Here is an 18,700-nt window from a genome sequence, read left to right on the forward strand (position 1 = left end):
TGAGTGATAAAATAATGTGTTCAACAAATCTGCATGACATGAGTTTAGCTATGTAACAAACCTGCACATGTACCCTGAAACGTAAAAGTTTTAAGAAAAAGAGAACTGGGGGGCAAGGGGAGGGAGAGCATTAGGACAAATACCTAATGCATGTGGGGCTTAAAACCAGATGACGGGTTGATAGGTGCAGCAAACCACCACGGCACATGTATACCTATGTAACAAACCTGCACATTCTGCCCATGTATCCCAGAACTTAAATTAAAAAAAAAACAAAACAGAGAACTGCCACAAGCAAAAGTATATCACAAGCGAAAATATGTTTTTCTTGAAGACCAACAAGCTCAAATAGATCTCTTTGAATTATTTCTGTAAGTGAACTTTTAAAAAGGGAAGGTTTAGGAATGGAAGAGAAAAAAGAAAAGGAGACACCACTTTCTGAATTAGGAGGAACCCTAAGGCCATCTACTACTTACCCATAAAGAAAGGAAGGTTTATAGAAAAAAACCCAGTGAGGAAAAGCCAGGTGCAATACCACATGCATTCAAGGAACTTTAAAGAGTGCTTCTCAAAGAAAAGGGTCAGAGTGTGCCTTTAGGGCAGGTAGGAGGATGAAAGAATTTTATCGCAGTCACTGCAGGCTGTGGCATAAACTGAAAAAGGTTGAGAAAGTACTGCTTTAACATTTTCACTAGTGACATAAAAGACTCCAGCCCCCAGCATTGTTACCTACTTTTGTTATCCGTAGGTATCCTCTTTTGGAGGCAAAGTGAGGCAAGAAACACCTTGATTTCCCTCAAGTGTAAAGCCAATAGCTTTTATTTTGTCCTCCTGTTAACCCACATGAATTTAACACTCCAACCATGGGATGTTGCTCTTTCATTCAAATGAGATCACAGAGTATTAGAAATACCCTAACTGGGCCAGGCACAGTGGCTCATGCCTGTAATCCCCAGCACTTTGAGGGCCAAGGCAGACGGATTGCCTGAACTCAGGGGTTCAAGACCAAACTGGGCAAAGTGGGGAAACTCTGTCTCTACAAAAAATACAAAAATTAGCCAGATATGTTGGTGTGCCCCTATAATCCCAGATACTTAGGGGGCTGAGGTGTGAGGATCACTTGAGCCCAGGAGGTGGAGGTTGCAGTGATCCATGTTCACACCATTGCAGACCAGCCTGGGTGACAAAGTGAGACCCTGTCTCAAAAAAAAAAAAAAAAAAAGAAATGCCCTAACTGATTATAATCGTCACCACAGCTCCTTTGCATCATCCAGAGATGGGCCATGTAGCCCGCTGAAGGCCTGGTGTTTCCTCTAGACACATCAGAAATAGGATAGGACAGGCCGGGCGCGGTGGCTTACGCTTGTAATCCCAGCACTTTGGGAGGCCGAGGCGGGCGAATCATGAGGTCAGGAGATCGAGACCACGGTGAAACCCCGTCTCTACTAAAAATATAAAAAATTAGGCGGGCGTGGTGGCGAGCGCCTGTAGTCCCAGCTACTCGGAGAGGCTGAGGCGGGAGAATGGCGTGAACCCAGGAGGCGGAGCTTGCAGTGAGCCGAGATTGCGCCACTGCACTCCAGCCTGGGCGACAGAGCGAGACTCCGTCGCAAAAAAAAAAAAAAAAAAGAAAAAAAAAGAAATAGGATAGGACAATATTTTAACTGAAATGACATATGACAACTGAAAACTATGTATGTGGCCACCTGGGATCTAGCCTCTTAGAATGATCCAAAAACTGTTTAATTTGGTTAGCACTTTTGATAAATAAATACTGGATTTGAATGCCTTTAGACTATAGACATGCTTACTGATTTGCAAAAGCCAGCTACCTCTTCTAGATTCTATTATTCGCTACTTTATTTCCCTGTCTCTGAACTCCCCAGTACACCTTGTAATGTTTACTTTTAGATGTCAACTTGACTGGATTACTGAATACATAGAAACCTGGTAAAGCATTATTTTGGGGTGTGTCTGTGAGGGTGTTTACAGAAGCGATTAGCATGTGAGTGTGAGTGGACTAGGTGAGGAAGACCCTCCCTCAACGTGGGCGGGCACCATCCAATTTGCCAGGGCTGGAGAACAAAAACAGAGGAAAGACAAATATGTCCATCTATTTCCTAGAGCTGGGATGCATTCTTCCTCTCCTATCCTTGGACATCAGAACTCCAGGCTCCAGCCTTTGGACTCCAGGACTTAACACCAGCAGCTCCCAGATTCTCAGGCATTCAGCCTCCAGCTGAGAGTTACACCACTGGCTTTCCTGATTTTGAGGCCTTTAGACTTGGTTTAAGCCATGCTACCAGCATCCCAGAGCCTCCAGTTTGCAGATGGCCTGTTGGGAGACTTCCCACCCTCCATAATTATGTGAGCCAATTCCCCTAATAAATCCTCTGTCATTTGTCTATGTACATATCCTATTATATCTGTCTTTCTGATAACTCTAATACACATCTTCTACATATATTTGTGCAACTTACCTGTCCCCTACAAGTATTTGGGCTTGCTACTTCCATTGTAGCCTGCATTAGGCAAAGCAGTCTCCTTCTATTCCTATCCTTATTTTATTTTGATTTTCTTTTTTTAAATTTTTTACTTTTTCTGGCATGTGCCTCTAGATGTGATTCTTTCCTTATTTTAAAGTATGCTCAGGCCAGGCACGGTGGCTCACACCTGTAAGCCCAGCACTTTGGGAGGCCGAGGTGGGTGGATCACCTGAGGTCAGGAGTTCGAAACCAGCCTGACCAACGTACTGAAGTATCATCTCTACTAAAAATACACAACTAGCTGGGCATGGTGGCACATGCCTGTAATTCCAGCTACTTGGGACGCTGAGGCAGGAGAATCACTTGAAGCCAGGAGGCGGAGGTTGCAATGAGCCAAGATCATGCCACTGCATTCCAGCCTGGGTGACAAGAGTGAAACTCCATCTCAAAAATAAATAAATAAATAAAAATAAAGTATGCTCAGCTATGCATTGCCCAGCAAACTTACCACACTTTAATACAGTAATTATAGCTAACATTTATACAGCTATTATGTGCTAAACACAATTCTGTGTTTTCTATATATCCGTTTATGTAATCCTCACAACTAATTTATGGGTAGGTATAATTATTTTTTCTACTTTTAAGAGAAGAAAAGAGGTTAAGAGACTTGCCCATAGAGGAAGTAGTGTTAAAACCCAGATGGTCTGACTCCAAAATCCACCTCTCAGCCACTATAGAATATACTGAGCCCTTGATGTCTGCACCACATAATGTCAGTTATTTTCTGTATACACCTTATACATTTTAACAATACAAATCTTTTCCCAATATCAAGCCAATTCTCTGTTCCTACAGAGAAATCAAAGCTCTAATATCAGATTCAGTGTCTCAGGCCCTCTTGCATGTCTCCCTCCTGTTTACCTGCAACCATGCACATTTTCTTTTAAATCCATGCATTCTCACTGTTGGGACTAACTCAGGGCCATGTTTCAGCCTGAGTCTTTTCCTCTAAGGTATATTCTAGGCCATCTTCTACTAAATATGAGTTCAATAATATATGAACAGAGGCCACTATGAGCTACTTTAATCCCAGGAGAACCCTAGCTTTCTTTGCTCCAAGTTCTTCCAGCACTGTGCATACAGGGTTTCATTGAGAAGAATATTATCTCTGCAGAGTCTCATTCCCCAAATCTCACCTTTCGTCAGCATTGAAATCACAGAACCTTGGTTAAAGTTGTTCTTCTCAGGGTGATGCAGGCATTCTTTTCTGCAACCCATTTTCCTGTTCCAGGAGGAATTTGCCTATTTTCTCTAGCATTGAATATTACTCCTTCAGCCCTGGCTGAGGAATAGGATGAAGAAGAAAATTGATCTTGGAGTGGAGAACACAGAGCAATCCAGCAGTATTTGGTATTTTTAAGTCAGAAGTTTACATACGGAGGCTCTGTCTTGAGGTCAGCCAGACACCCTAAAACTGAATCCCTGTCTTCACCAAGACAATGGTCGACTTACTGGGTCCCATATTTGTGCATTAGCCTTGCTCTTCTTGTGGGGATTTATCCACAAATAGGACAACAGCCCTTAAAGTTTAAGATTCTTTAGGGCTCTTACCTCCTAAACCTTAGCTGTGTATATACCCTTTGATCAGTTTAGCTACACCAGATGTTGGTGATCAGAATTCCAAATTCTGCTTTTTAAAAATTTTTTTAAATTTTTTGAGACAGGGTTTTGCTCTGTTGCCCAGGCTGGAGTGCAGTGGCGCAATTATGGCTCACCACAGCCTTGACCTCCTGGGCTCAAGTGATCCTCCCATGTAGCTGGGGCTATAGGCACATATCAGCACACTGAACTAAATTTTTATTTTTTGTAGAGACAGGGTCTCACTATGTTGCTTAGGCTGGTCTTGAACTCCTGGGCTTAAGCAACCCTCCGACTTCAGCCTCCCAATGTGCTGGGATTCCAGCCATGAGCTACCATGCCTGGCTAGAATTCCAACTTCTGAGTCATATGCTACTAGGTTGGGCTTTGGACTCCAATACTAATGTAGTCTACTCGTGATTCAATCAGGACTTTGTGGGCCCCCAAGGATTTCTCTTGTTTAGGTCAGAGGCAGACTGAAAGACTGTTCACCAAGAACTACACCCTAAATTCAGATCTGGAAATCCTATGATTTGAATGGAGTGAGGGGAAAGTAAAGATGAATACAAGGAAAAATGAATCATAGGCACGAAAGGCATTTCTCAAAGAGCCCTAAATCTGAACTCACGTAAAACATAATCTCCTAAATTTTCCTAGGGCTGTAGTTGTGTTTTTGGAGTTAGTTTGGGGCATGAAAGCTGTATCAGAAGGATATACAGCATCCAAGCACTACGTTCATCTTACAACATCAGCCATATTGGAGACTGGCACTCCAAAAATGCAGACTTGGCCAGGCGCGTTGGCTCATGCCTGTAATCCCAGAACTATGGAAGGCTGGGGCAGGCAGATCACCTGAGGTCAGGAGTTCGAGACCATCCTGACCAACATGGTGAAACCCCATCTCTATTAAAAATACAAAAATTAGTTGGGCATGGTGTTGTGCACCTATAGTCCCAGCTAATCGGGAGGCTGAGGCAGAAGAATTGCCTGAACCTGGGAGGCAGAGGTTTCAGTGAGCTGAGATTGCGCCACTGCACTCCAGCCTGGGTGACAGAGCGAGACTCCATCTCAAAAAAAAAAAAAAAAAAAATGCAGACTTAAGGGATGCTAGGCCACTGCTGGAGCTTTAAAGTTGGTCAGCCACCCCAAAAGTGTCTTAGTGTCTCCTAGCAAAGAAAAAATTAGGGAGAAGTCCAGGATAACTTCTGAATGCCTTGTAAGATGGGAGTACCAAAACCCCAGACAAACAATATAAGAGAGAATGTGATGATTTCAGTTTTGGTTTGTAGCTGTCTGTAATATTCAGGAATAGATGTCTAGCAGGCGGTTGGATATACTGGTCTGAAATCAAATTACAGAGAGTTCTGGGATAGGGATAAAGATTTGTGAGGCAGAAGCCAAAAAGGTAGTAACTGAAAGCCTGAGATGATCTTTAGATCTTCTGCAACCCTATTACTCTACAATTATTGCTTTTCATGTTGATGACAAATTTAATTTTTGCCTACCAGTTGAGTGCATAATGTTTTAAATGGGCAGAAAAAAGTGCCACTGTTCTTTTGTATCTTCTGTGACATAATGCATCGATTCTGTATTTAACTGTTCTATGTAAGGATACTCTTTAAAGAATGTTAATTGGTGCAGAAAAGGAAAAGGAGTGGAGTACTGTTATGAAGATTCTGATGTGAAGCTCCTCAGCAGTGCCTCTCATTTTCAGGCAGATGTTTTACTTTGACTTTTAATGTCTTTGGTTAGGAATATTTCTCATAATGGAATTGAGAATATATTCATCATAATATTTGAAGTGCCTGTTGAAAAATTAAAATTTCTTAGTCCCTTTCAGAGCTACTATGTTATAATATCTCCAACTAATATTTGAGACTCCCTGGCTTGTTAACTATGATTCCATTGAAGATGACTATTGAGGTAATCAACTTTATAACAATTCTCAAACTTTAATGTATATGTCAGTCAGCTGGGTACTTACTAAAAATATGGATTCACACCTATTCTCCAACCCTAGTTTTGTTTAGTAAGTCTAGGAAAAGGCCAACATATTTGCATTTTAATAAACACTTGTATCTGTGATTACCTGATTACACATTGAGAAATATTTCCCCTATTTATTTCTTAGTATTACCCTAGAAATTCCAGGAGAAGTATAGAATAGGATTTCTTAAAACCTGAGATCCAAACATCCCAAAAGAGCCTGAGAATAAAATTTAAAGAGTTCAAGAACTTGGGTGGGGTAAAATACATCTTTATTTTCAGTAACTCCTAATTAAATCTAACATTAAAAAAATTGTAAATCTAGACAACAAAGCACAGTATTAAGAGAAATTCCCCTAACTTTGTCATCAGCAGAAAACACTGAAATTTTTATATTGCATTGGAGTTGCTGCAAATATCTTGAAGTGTTGTTTATAACCATCACTACTTAAAAATTATGGTAGTTACTAGACTGCCATTAGATTTCATTTAATTTAATAAAGAAGCGTATGTATTACTCTAAAATTAAATTTGAAAACATTTTGAAAACTGTGTCTTGATAAAATTGGTTTCTTTCATAATCCTACATATTTCTAAAAGCATTTACAAATTATTACAAGAATAGTCCATAGGTTTTGCTAAAATATTTAAAAGCTCGATGGCACTAAAAGGTCAAGAATCTTAGTGTAGGAAAGAATAGTTCCCTATGGAGACATTAGGGAGGCATATTACTTAATTCCATGGGAAAAATCACAAATACTTATAGATCAGATGAGATTTTTGACTCAGTCTCCATTTCCCCTTTCCTGACGAATTTTTCACTCTTCAATATCTCTTCTCATGGACTACATATCTTCCCCAATTTGTTTACTCCTCCTCAACAGTTGAATGGCTCTGTTTTCCATCAACGATGACAGCTTTTAATCACAGATCTCAAGCCCATTATGAACATTAATTAATGTCTGATATCACTTAATGAGGTAGGTAAAAACTATTACTGTTTCATAGATGGGAAAATCAGGTTTAGGCAAGTTTGGTGGCTTGTTCTTAGGCCACCCAAGAAATTGTGGCTCATTTCCAAAATTAAATGCTTATTCTCCTCACAGGCAAATGATGTTTTTTTCTCTTTCACGGTATACCAATCTGTTGCAAAACCTATTTTGCAAAAAATAGATTATTGATATAGGAATGGAAATAACCTTTCTTAAGGCAGAAACGTTTGATGGTATCAATATTCATACTGCTTCAACCCAACAATGTATTGGTTGGGTTTTCTCTGAAAAATAATAGATGTCTTGGTTATAGGGAAAAAGCCCCTGCTCAAATAAACCATTAAAATCACTATCCATTGTTTTGAATACAATAAAAGTTGATTTTAAAAAAAGAGAAAAAAACCGACTACCCATTTTGAAATAAAGCAGTGAGTTTCTTCTTGTATTTAGAAACTCTACCCAGTAAGAGTTGGAGAGGAACAAAGTGAACATTAGTTATCAAAATGCATTGACTTACCCTTTGCTTTTAAGACACCATACACAGTCAGTAAGTACTTTTGTCTTTTTGTGGTAACTTTGTTTTCTATGGACTCATGTTGCTTTGATCAATGGTATTTGTGTGCCTCATCTTAATCTAACTGTTTTGTTGTTTGACCGGTCCATCTGGCTTGACAGGCTAATGTGAAAAATTTGAAAATTCTTTGTGATTTGTCTTTTTAAATAGTATTTGCTCTTCTCTTGTTGTTTTGCTAAATCTTCACTTGCCTGGCAAATAAGGCAAACAGAAGGAATATGATTTGGAATAGTTGAATAAATAAATATTTGAGAGAGAAAGGAAAGCTTATTTTTTATAGAAAAATTCAATTAATATATGAGAAAAGAATGAGGAAACTTTAAAATTTCCAATAGACACACACAATTGTTGCAAGTAAAATATGTGGAAGGATTCTAAAATCAGTGGGAAAAAGTTTGAGGAAAAATAAGATATTTGCATAGTCTCAAATTATTTCCCCTAACATACCTAATAATAATGAGAAAAGAGGGATAATTACATGGAGAAATTTGGCAGGTACCACCATGTCTCCTGGTATTCTCTAAAATTAGTAGGCCTTAAACAAATGTATTAACTTTTCTCTCAAGCCATCTCTTCCTGCTCTATATTTGATTTTCATTTAAATTATTAACAATTAGCCAATTTCTTGAGCTAGAATTCTCAGAATAACCTTTGACCTCTCTTTCAAGACCTACTGTCCCTTCCTTCCTTCCCATAACTATTTGCCAGATTCTCTATTAGTCATCGAGAGTACTATTGTGAAAGAGCAGACACGGCCAGTTAATACTCATGGAGTTTACAACACAGTGGGGAATATACATAAGAAACATAATACATAAATAAAATAATTACAACATGTAAGAGGTGCCATAATGAAAATATGGAGGGTAATATGGTAGAAATTTACTGAGATAAAAATATTGAAGAAGGCTAATTCAGCTAAGCCTTCTGAACCTGAGACCTGAAAGATGAGAAAGTTATGTCAAATGCTGCTAAGAAGTCCAACAGTTAACAACATTAAAATCTTTTGCTCTGAAAAAGACACTGGTAGAAAATGAAGACAAACCTATAGACTGGAAGAAAACATTTAAAGTCACATTTCTGACCAAAAAAACCACCACCACCACCAACAACAAGAACCTGTGTTCAGAATATATAAAGAATGCTCAAAATTCAACAATTAAAAAAACAAAAATATAAACAAATCAACTCAAAAAGATATGTTGATGGTAAATAAGCATATGAAAAGATATGGTACTCATTATAGAAATGCAAAGTATGATCACAATGAAATGCTCAAAATACCTATGAGAATAGAGAAAAATGCCTGATACTACCAAATGTTGGTGAGGATGTGGATCAACTGGAATCCTCATATTTTGCTGTCGTAGCCACTTTGAAAAACAATTTGACAACCTCGTTGATTTAAGCAGATTTAAACAGATACTTACCATCATATATTCTATCATATAAGAACATACTTTTCATAATGCAGGAATCTGACTCTCAGATATTTACCCAAGATTTATGAAAGGTTATGTTCACACAGAAATCTGTACATGAATGTTTATTGCAGCATTATTTGTAATTGTCAAAACCTGGAAACAATTCAAACTTGAATAAATGAATTAGCAATTTGTGGTATATCTATACATTGGAACTCTTCTTAGCAATAAAATATGGGAAATATGATGGATTCATGTAGCAACATGAATGAATCTCAAATATATTTTGTGAAAGTGAAAGAAGATAGAAGCAAAAAAATTTATATTGTATGATTTTACATATTTAACATTCTAGAGAAGGCAAAAATATTAAGATGGGAGACAAATCAGTGGTTGCTAGGAGCAGGGTAGAGATGGAGGCTCACCATAAAGAGGCAGCAGGAAGGAATTTGGGGAGTGATGAAACTTGTTTTTTTTTTTTTTGAGATGGAGTCTTGCTCTATTGCCCAGGCTGGAGTGCAGCAGCATGATCTTAGCTCACTGCAACCTCCGCCCTCCTGGATTCAAGCGATTCTCCTGTCTCAGCCTCCTGAGCAGCTGGGATTACAGGTGCAGGCCACCACTCCCAGCTAATTTTTGTAGACATGGGGTTTCACCGTGTTGGCCAGGCTGGTCTCGAACTCCAGACCTTAAGTGATCTGCCCGTCTTGGCCTCCAAAAGTGCTGGGATTACAGGTGAGAGCCAGTGTGCCCAGCCTGATGAAACTGTTTTGTATATGACCGTGATGATGCTCTACGAATTTGTCAAAATTCATAGAAATATAAATTATAATAAGTGAATTTATATAAATTTTAAATCTGTAAAATTTTTTAAAATTAAGCAAAATAAGAATTGAGAAAAGACTTTTCAAGTTTTTCATTATGCATTTCATTGGTGACTGAGCAGTTTTGATGAAGTGGGGCTAATCGAATCCAAACTGCATTATGTTTAAGAGGAAGTGAAGTGAGTAAATGGAAACATGTGTGTGGACTTTTCTAGAAGTTTGGCTATAAAGGAGGGAAGGGAGGTAGATGGATGAGAATGTGAGCTTATAATAAATTTTAATTTTTTGGGATGAGACCAATTAGAAATAAAACTAATAAAAATGTGCAAGACCTCTACTGAGAACATTACAAAATTTAATAGAAGATATAAAATTTCCAAATAAGTAGATGCATCATGTTCACTGATGAGATGACTTAATGCTACAAAAATCTAAGTGTTCCCTTAATTAATTTATAAATCCAAACAGTCTCAATAAAAATGCTAATGTGTGTGTGTGTGTATATGTGTGTGTGTACTTTGCCAAATGGATTCCAAAATTCATTAGGACAAGCAAATGTATAAGAATGGCCAAAATAATCTTTGACAATATTAGGAATTAATTCATCAGTTTTGAAGACACATTATAAAGCTATATTAATAGAAACACTGTGGAACTGGTGCAGGAATAGACATCCAATTTTGAGATAGGAGCAAGGTCGTCTCCTTGAGGAACAATTCTACAATTCTACTAATAGAGTATACTGTAAATTTTCCACTTTGCCTTCCTGAAAGTCACTAGAGGCTGTTTGATAGGTTATCTGTGTACTGGAAAGAGGGCAACATCCAGATTTTTCTGGGATTACTGGGACAGACTTACAGTTGATGCTAATTCCTGGAGAACTCAAATGCTCTTTGGCCAAGTGGTCAGAGTGGGGATTTATAGAAGTTAGATGTTATATGGAGCTTTGATCTAATTTCTTCTCACAGTGGGCCCTATGGTAATTCTCTTTATTTCTGAATTTGTAGTTCCTAAGAAAACACTTGAAAACCAACAGACTCTTCAAACTGGCTCCATTGCCTGTAGAATGATGGCTAATATGAAAAGGGCCAAGTAGAAACCACTAGAATTACTCTGATCAACCGAAATGTTAAATCAAAAGCAATAGTGCATCAGTGAGGAGGTCTGTGGAGATTAATGTCACCATGAAAGTCTTGAGGGATGCAAGAGTGTTGACTTAGCTTGTCATGAGGGTATTGGGCTTTTGGAGAGTGATAGAGGATTTTCATAAACTTTTTTTTTTTTTTTTTTTAGATGGAGTCTTGCCCTGTTGCCCAGGCTAGAGTGCCGTGGCTTGATATTGGCTGTCTGCAACCTCCGCTTCCCGGGTTCAAGTGATTCTCCTGCCTCAGCCTCCCAAGTAGCTGGGATTACAGGTGAGCGCCACCACACCTGGCTAAGTTTTGTATTTTTAGTAGAGATGGGGTTTCACCATGTTGGCCAGGCTGGTCTTGAACTCCTGACCTCAAGTGACCAGCCTGCTTTGGCCTCCCAAAGTACTGGGATTACGGGCATGAGCCACCGTGCCCGGCCAACTTTCATAAACTTAATCAGGTGGTGATAGGAAATACTACTGCTTTTGTATATGTAGTCTCTTTACTGGATCAAAACAACAAAATCTCTGATACCTAGTATGCAGCTATTGCCCTGGCAAATGCTTTATTCTCTCTATTCCAACCAAGAAGCAATTTGCTGTCACATGATTAAGATAAAAAAAATTCACTGTTGCTTTCAGCTCTGTGGCTCTCTGTCATAATCTAGGCTACATAATCTATGAAATCATGCTTATAGATCTATTGGGAAGCTTTAATAAGACACATTTGTGCTGGGGGAGGAGATAAATCCCATGAAAACGTATTGGGTTCCCAAGGTCCCTGGGGCTCGAGATATACTAAGATCTCTCCTCCAAAGTAAAAGTTAACTTGATATATCTCCCACCCACTAGCATTAAACAAGTGGGTACTTTGTGGACCTCTTCTGGATCTGGAGCCAACATATGTCTAATTTGTGTGATTTGCTTTGCCCATTTACTGAGTTTCGAATGGAGCTCAGAGCAAAAGAAGACTCTGAAGCTAGTCCAGGTTACAGTAAAAGTTATTTTACCATTTAGGCCATATGAATCAGCAGGTCTGTGACTTTTAGGGCTGTTCCATGGAGCTTCTGGTGAATCCCCATAAAGAATTACAATCTATGCTTGTAAGATTTTAAAACAAAGCTGTGTAGATATTCATCCACCTTTTTAGAAATGGCATCTTTCTTGCCACTCAGTTCTGGTAGAGATTGAATATCTGACCATGGGACATCAAATGACCAGGCAATCTGAGATAAGTGTCATGAACTGGATGTATCTGATCCCCACAGCTCTAAAGTTGGACATCAACAGCAAAACCCCATTATAAAGTGATAGTGGTGTGAGATTGAGCTCAAAAGAGATACTGAATATGTGATTTGCATGAATTGAGGTTTAGACTATCATGACATCTACTGTTATTGCATTGCTGCCTGTCCTTCAACTCACACTTCTGACCTCATGGGGAGTTCTCCCTGACTGAGGAAGAAAAAAATTCAGGCCTGGTTTACATATGATTCTGAGTGATATGCTGACACAGATGGAAGTGAATTGATGCACAATTATGGCCCAACTCAGAGGTGGTCTGGGATGACAGTAAGGAAATGAAATACTTCTACTGAGCTGGACTTCAAGCAGTGTATCGGTCTGCTTGCCCACTCCGCCTGGAAGGAGAGATGGCCAAAAATATGGATCATACTGACAGTGGCTAGTGATTGTCACTGGAAATTGAATGACTTGAAAGATACACAATTGGAGGAATGAAGATAAGGAGATCTGGGCAAAAGGTATTTGTATGTGCCCCCAGAATAAGGACAGAATATGAGTATTTGTCTCATGTGAATTCCTACCAAAGGTCACTGACTGAAGAGTCTTGCAGTTACCAGCTAGACAAGAAGGCCCATTGTATGCATAACATTCAGCTTCTAGCTTCATCTACAAGTGCTTCATCAAGGGCTTATGAACAAAGTGGCCTTGACAGTAGGAATGGAGATTACACATGGGTTCAACAACATGAACTTACTCTCATCCAGGCTGATCTGATTAATGCCACTGCTGAGTGCTTGCCTGGCCAGTAGCCTAGCTGAGCCTCTGAAAGAGCAGGATTCCCCTGGGAGACCAGTTACCAATCTGGTGGCAGGTTGATTTTCTTGAATATACTGTCACTTTGGATAAATTTGGCTTTAAAATTTGTGTTATTTTTCTGAAATGTCTGTCAGCAGCACCATCAATTAACGTATGAATATTTCATTCACTATCATGGTATCACACATAATAGTGTTTCTCCAAGTATGATCCATGAAACTATAGGGATCTCCGAGACCCTTTCAGGGGATCTGTAAGGCCAGAACAATTTTTAAAACAGAACTAAGACATTACTTGCCATTTTCTTTGTGTTTACATTTATACTGATAATGCAAAAGCAATGCCGGGTCAAACCTCTGTCTCCTTAGCACAAATAAAGGCAGGGGCACCAAACTGTACTGAGTTATAAGATTCTTTGCCACTGGGGACTCAGAAAAATATGTAGTTTCACATCAAGAATATAGTGATGAGGTAGTAAAAATGATTACTTAGTAATTTTTTTTTTGTGATGGAATCTTGCTGTGTTGCCCAGGCTGGACCCTAATTCCTGGGCTCAATGGATCCTCCTGTTTCAGCTTCCCGAGTAGCTGGGACTACAAGTAAATGCTACCATGCCCAACTAATTTGATTAAATATTAACCCTTTAGTACATGGCTTCTAAATATTCTGTGTGGCAAATAAGTCATTCATATAGTACTTTTGCTGCATACGAAAATACAATATTTGTCTTGTGGAAAAGCATTTGTGTGATGAAGTTGTGAGCCAAACTAGCTGATTTTTTTCATGGGGCGCTATTTTTACTTGAAAGAACAATTGACAGACAAATTAGGATTATTCGGACTTGGATATTTGGCAGACATTTTCTCAAAAATGAATGCAGTAAGACTGTCATCTCATGGAAAACAACTGACAGTATTTTGTTATCAATAAAAAAAAAAAGTTAAGCTTTCAACTAAAAGTTAGTGTTTTAGAAAACCATCCAGTACTCTGAGCATGAAAACTTCACAATTAAGATGTTAAAAATAATGTTAGTGTAATATTAGTGATTGTCATTATATTTTATTGTACAATGAAATGTGCCACTACTTGGAAGGTCTGAATAACTCAGTAATGCAATATTTTCCAAATGTTCAAAGCATGGTGTTACAAAATCATGAATGGTAAAAGTTTCATTTAAAGTGCAAGTTAGGCCAATAGTTTTAATGTAACACAGTATATTGAATAACAAATTTAAATAAAAGGCAAAAGACAAATTGAGAAAACTATTTCAATACATATTAACACTGTCAGAAATAGCACTTTATATTATTTTAATAAGTAGAATAGATCATTGAGTTATTTCTACTTGTTTGGGTATAGAAATGAAATAGTTTTTTTTTTTAATTATTGTTTGAAAATGTGCTGTGTCAAAATTTCTTTTTCATCCCTTAGCACACTCTTGGGCAGATTCCAAAATCTTCTGGTTATTTTTTATTTTATTTTATTTTTTGAGTTGGAGTTTTGCTCTTGTTGCCCAGGCTGGAGTACCGTGGCACGATCTGGGCTCACTGCAACCTCCACCTTCTGGTTTCCAGCAATTCTCCTGCCTCAGCCTCCTGAGTAGCTAGGATTACAGGTCCCTGCCACCATGTCCAGCTAATTTTTGTATTTTTAGTAGAGACGGGGTTTCACCATGTTGGCCAGGCTGGTTTTGAACCCCTGGCCTTGTAATCCGCCTGCCTTAGCCTCCCAAAGTGCTGGGATTACATGCGTGAGCCACCACGTCCGGCCTGGTTTTTTTTTTTATTTAATGTGTCCTGCATGGTTTCAAACCACCAGGTCATGTCTTCATTCCTAGTACCACCAAAAGCTGTGTTTCTGGCTACTGGGAGTGACTTCAATAAATGGTTAGAGGGATTAGAAAATTGCTACAAAAATAGTTCTTGAATAGCCAAAATAACTACTCTCTGAATTGTATTCTTCCTACTTCTTAGCAGTGTGCTTTGTATGGAGTGGCAGATGGGGGTGGGAAGAGGCTGTAGGGCTATTTTGTAAACCTTGAGGGTAGGGAAAACTCTCTGTTCACAAATTTGATGGCATTTTTACGTCTTTCTTTAGCATGTAGGATACTTGGCACCTCTGGAGTTCAGCTTAAGTCTAAGCCTAGATTGAAGAGAGTAGAAAAGTCTACCTAACACCCTATTCTATAAGAAAAATACTAATAGTACAATAGAAAAATGACAAAAGATCCTAAGCAGAAAATCCACAAAAATACAAATCACTAATAAACATTTGCAATCTTAGGAAATCCAAAATATTGTTGGACCAGTTGATATGGTTTGGCTGTGTCCCCACCCATATCTCATCTTGAATTCCCACATGTTGTGGGAGGGAACCAATAGGAGGTAACTGAATCAAGAGGGCAGGTCTTTCCTGTGCCATTCTTGTGATAGTGAGTAAGTCTCATGAGATCTGATGGTTATTGTAAGGGGGGGTTTTCCTGCACAAGCTCTCTTTGCCTGCTTCCATCCATGTAAGACATGACTTGCTCCCCCTTTCACCATGATTTTGTGGCCTCCCCAGCCACGTGGAACTGTGAGTCCAATAAACTTCTTTCTTTTGTAAATTGCCCAGTATCTGGTATGCCTTTATCAGCAGCATGAAAACAGACAAATACACCAGTATGACAATTTTATATATCATACTGCCATTAAAATTTATAATATCAAGACTGGGTGTGGTGGCTCCCGCCTGTAATCCCAGCACTTTGGGAGGCCGAGGTGGCAGATCAGCTGAGGTCAGGAGTTCAAGACCAGCCTGGCCAACATGGTGAAACCCCATCTCTACTAAAAATACAAAAATTAGCTGGGTGTGGTGGCATGCCCCTGTAGTCCCAGCTACCTGGGAGGCTGAGGTGGGAGAATCGCTTGAACCCCGGAGGTGGAGGTTGCAGTGAGCTGAGATCATGCCATTGCACTCCAGCCTGGGTGACAGAGCAAGACCCTGTCTCAAAAAAAAAAAAAAAAATACATAATACCAAAATGTTTCAAGCTTATGGGTGATAGGCACTTTTCATACACTGCTGATGGATTTCAAATAAGAATAACCAGTTATGAGGAACAATTTGGAGACCCACGTCAAGAACCTGTGTCAATATAAATATGTTCATACTCTTTGACCTACTAATTCCTTTTCCAAAAATTTACTCAAGAAAATAATCTTAGATACTATATTAGTCAGTTTTGCATCACTATAAAAAAAACCTGAGATTGGGTAATTTATAAAGAGAAGAGGTTTAATTGGCTCACAGTTCTTCAGACCATACAAGAAGCATGATAGAAGCATCTGCTTTTGGTGAGCCTCAGGTAGCTTACAATCATGACTGAAGGTGAAGGGGTAGCCACCATCTCACATGGTGACAGTGGGAGCAAGAAAGTAGGGGAGGTACCACATGCTTTTAAACAACCAAATATAAAATTAACTGAACATGGTGGCACATGCGTGTAGTCCCAACTACTTGGGAGGCTGAAGCACAAGAATCGCTTGAATCGGGGAGGTGGAGGCTGCAGTGAGCCAAGATTGCACCACTGCACTCCAGCCTGTGTGACTCCATCTCAAAAACAAACAAACAAGCAAACAAAAAACCAAAAAAACAACAATAGCCAAATCTCACGAGAACTCATTCACTATTGTGAGGACAGCACAAAGCTATAAGATTAACAACCATGACCCAAACACCTCCATTCAGGCCTGATCTCCAACACGGGATTAAATTTTAACATGAGACTTGGAAGGGAAAACTATCCAAACCATATTATTCCACCCTGGCACCCCAAATCTCATGTGCTTCTCACATTTCGAAACACAATTATCCCTTCTCCCAAAATGACATTGGTCCTCAGAAGTCTCAACTCACTTCAGCCCCAACTAAAAAGTCCCAGAGTCCAAAGTCTTATCTGGAGATGAGTTATTTCCACCTATGAGCCTGTGAAATCAAAGACAAATAATTTACTTACAAGATACAATGGGGGTAGAGGCATTGGATAAACATTGCCTTCCAAAAGGGAGAAACTGGTCAAAAGAAAGGGGCATCGGATAAACATTGCCTTCCAAAAGGGAGAGACTGGTCAAAAGAAAGGGGCATCAGAGCCCATGCAGATCTGAAACCCAGCAGAATAGTCATTAAATCTTAAAGCTCCAAAGTAATCTCCTTTCACTCCATGTACTGCATCCAGAGCACACTGGTGCAAGGAGTGGTCTCCCAAGCCTTTGGGCAGCTCCACCCCTGTGCCTCTGCTGGCTGCAGTCCCAACTGCTCTCAAAGGCTGGAGTTGAGAGATTGTGTCTTTTACAGGTGCCAGGGCACAAGCTACACAAGTGGCTCCACCATTCTAAGGTCTAGAGGATAGTGGCCCCCTTCCCACAGCTCCACTAGGCAGTCCCCAGTGGGAACTCTGTGTGGGCTCTGACCCCACATTTCTCCTTTGCACTGCCCTAGTAAATTTCTCTGTGTGGGGCCCCACATTGTGGCAGGCTTCTGCCAGCCACTCTGGCTTTCCAATATATCACTTTCCAATATATCGCTGAAATCGAGGGGGAAGTTGCTGAGCATCTTTCACTTTTACACTGTTTACCTGCAGGCTTAAAACCACATGGATTCTGGCAAAACTTATGGCTTGCACCCTCTGGAGTGGTGGACTGAGCTGTATTTGGGGCCCTTTGAGCAGAAATTGGAGCTGAAGTTGCCTAGATGCAGGGAGCAGTGTCCCCAGGCTGCACAGGGTCCCTGTGGCCTGTGATGGGAGGAGCTGCCTTAAAGGTCTCTAAAATGCCTTCAAGGCCTTTTTTGCATTGTCTTGCAGATTAGCACTTGGTTCACTTTCATTCATGCTAATTTCTCTAGCAAGTGGTTGCTCCACAGCCACTTGGATTCTTCCCCTGAAAATGGGCTTTTTTTTTTTTTCCTACTACATGGTTAGGCTACAAATTTTCCAAACTTTTATGCTCTGCTTCCCATTCATATTAACATAATTTCCAACTTTAAGCCATTTCTTTGCTCCTGTGTCTGAACATAGGTTGGTAGAAGCAGTCAGGCCACACTGTGAATGCTTTGTTACTTAGAAATTTTGTCTCATGCGTCCGTGTGAAGAGACCACCAAACAGGCTTTGTGTGAGCAACAAGACTGTTTATTTCACCTGGGTGCAGGTGGGCTGAGTCTGAAAAGAGAGTCAGCAAAGGGTGGTGGATTATCATTAGTTCTTATAGATTTTGGGATAGGCGGTGGAATTAGGAGCAATGTTTTGAGGGCAGGGGGTGGATCTCACAAAGTACATTCTCAAGGGTGGGGAGAATTACAAAGAACCTTTTTAAGGGTGGGGGAGATGACAAAGTACATTGATCAGTTAGGGTGGGGCAGAAACAAATCACAATGGTGGAATGTCATCAGTTAAGGCTATTTTCACTTCTTTTGTGGATCTTCAGTTGCTTCAGGCCATTTGGATGTATTCGTGCAGGTCACAGGGGCTATGAGAGCTTAGCTTGGGCTCAGAGGCCTGACATTCCTGTGTTCTTATATTAATAAGAAAAATAAAACGACATAG

The sequence above is a fragment of the Nomascus leucogenys genome, chromosome 2 (assembly GCF_006542625.1).
Source record: "Nomascus leucogenys isolate Asia chromosome 2, Asia_NLE_v1, whole genome shotgun sequence".
Lineage (NCBI taxonomy): Eukaryota > Metazoa > Chordata > Mammalia > Primates > Hylobatidae > Nomascus > Nomascus leucogenys.